Here is a 2,549-nt window from a genome sequence, read left to right on the forward strand (position 1 = left end):
CTGCTATGATCTGAGAATGCCGTAAATAGTGGCCGCGGCGCGTTAGGTCGCGTTATGTTACGTATGGTTCGGTCAGGTTTGTTTGGGTTCGGTTAATTTATCATTGACTTTCGAGCTATAAACTGGTACTTTATGGACCTCTTCGCCCTTCTCTCCTTTAATATGCACTGTGTGGCGCACGGGAGGCCGACAATAGTGCCCTCGGAACGTCAGGTTGAGTTGTCTTACGTATGGCTGGGTTACGATTGGTTATGTTTAGTTAGGATGGCTGTTACTTTTGTGTTATATAATGCTATCCGTGAATTCCTGCGCTCTCTCTGTTCCGATATGTTCTGCTTGGCTCTGGGCAGGCCAGCAGTAGTGGCCTTAGCACGTTAGGCTGAGTTATGTTGAATTTGGTTATGTTACGTATGGATAGGTTAGGACAAGATATCCTTGACTTTTGTGCTATACACTGCGATTCTATGGAGTTCTGCGCTCTACTGTCATCTTTCATGCTCTGGTTTGATCTGGGCAGGACAGATGCTGTGTCCGCGGCACGTTCGCCGGTGTTTGGTTACGTTTGGCTTGGTTATGTTTGCTTGGGCCTAGTATGGACAGCTTCGACTTTTCTGCATACCCTGCGATCCTATGGATTCCGGCGCTCCTGTCCGCCCTAATATTTTCTGCATGGCGATGGGGAGGCCAGCAAGAGTGAACTCGGACGTAAGGTTTAGAATCGTCTACGTTTTTTTATGTTACGTTAGGACAGGTTGTGTTGGGGCTTCTTTGACCTTTGTGCTATACACTGCTATTTGGTGGCCATCGGCGCTCTACTGTGCCCCAGTGTATTTCGCTTGTCTCTGGGGATGTCAACAGCCGTGGTCGCAGCACGTTAGGTTAGGTTATGTTACGCTCGTTTATACTACGTTTGGATAAATTAGGATGGGATAATTTAGACTTTTGTGCTATACACTGCTCTTCCGTTGATTTCTGCGCTCTACATTGCTACACCATAATCTGCTCGACACTCTGGAAGCCAACTATTGCGTCCTTGTCACGATACGCTGAGTTACGCTACGTTTGGTTGGGATGGCTCCGACATTTGTGCTATACACGGCTTTTTGGTCGATATATGCGCTCTGCGTTGCTGTCCTCTCATCCGCTTGTCTCTGGAGACGCCAGAAATGGTAGCCGTGCCCCGTTTGTTTGAGTTATGTTACGTTTGGAAAGGTAATGTTATGCTCTGTTTGGTCAGGTCGATTTGCCCTTTGTTCTATACACTGCTATACGGAGGCTTTCTAGGCTCTACTGTGCTGAAGTGTATTCTGCTTGACTATTGGGAGGCCAGCAGTATTATTCTCGGCACGTCAGTCTGAGGCACGTTGCGTTCTGTTACGTTATGTTTGGTTGGGTAGGATAGGACTGCATTGATCGTTGTGCCATGCACTGCTCCTCGGTGGATTTCTGCGCTCTACAATGATACAATGTGCTCTGCACGACACTCGGTGGGCAAGCAATAGTGGTCGAGGCACGCTATTTTCCGCTATGTTACGTTTGGTTATGTTACGAATGGTTAGGTTAGGAGAGGATGGTCTTGACTTTAGTGCTATAGTCTGCTACTAGGTGGACTTCTGCGCGCTACAGATCTCTAATGTTTTCAGCTCGGTCCTGGCAAAGCCAGCGATTGTGGTCTCGGCACGTTATGATGTGTCATGTTAGTTTCGGTTTGGCTGGGTCGGGCAAAGTTTTGTCCGGGTAGAGTTATCTCTTGGGCTATACACTGATATTCGGTGGATTTCTGCGCTCCACTGTGCACTGGAATGTCCTGCTTGGCTCTGGAGATGGCAGCAATAGCGGCCTAGGCACGTTGGGTTGAGTCAGGCTATGTTTGGTTATGTTCTGTTTGTTTGGGTTAGGCTTGGGTAGCTTCGACTTTTCCATATACACTGCGATTATGTGGTTTACCGCGTTCTGCTCTCTACTAGCGTGTAACGCTTTACTCTGGGGAGGCCAGAAATAGTGGTCGCGGCACGTTATGTTCAGTTAGGATACGTTCGGTTATGTTACGGTTGGTTATGTTACGAGAGGATAGTTTTGACTTTAGTGACGTAGTCTGCTATTGGGCGGATTGCTGCTACCTACAGTGCCTTAATATCTCCAGCTTGGCTCTGGGAAGTCCAGCAATAGTGGTCACATTATGTTGTGTCATGTGACGTACGATTAGGTTGGTTTAGGATTAGTTTGGAAATAATAGCTTTAACTTTTGTGATTTACGCTGCTATTCGATAACCCAACCTAAACGAACGTAACCTGAATCAACTTAACGTGCAGAGGCCACAAGTTCCTTCCCGGAGGTAAGCTGAAAATACTAGAGAACTGTAGTGCGTCAAAATACACCTAACAGCAGACTACAGCGCTAAAATCAAAGCTACCATCTCCTAATCCAACCAATCCTTATACATCCAAACGTATCCTAACTCAACCCGACGTGCCGCGGCCGATACGGCTGGCCTCCGAAGAGCCAAGCAGAGCTCACAAGTGGAAAGTGTCATGCACAAATCGTAGAA

This window comes from Eufriesea mexicana, unplaced genomic scaffold (assembly GCF_001483705.2).
Source record: "Eufriesea mexicana isolate 0111107269 unplaced genomic scaffold, ASM148370v2 scaffold723, whole genome shotgun sequence".
In the NCBI taxonomy this organism is placed as follows: domain Eukaryota; kingdom Metazoa; phylum Arthropoda; class Insecta; order Hymenoptera; family Apidae; genus Eufriesea; species Eufriesea mexicana.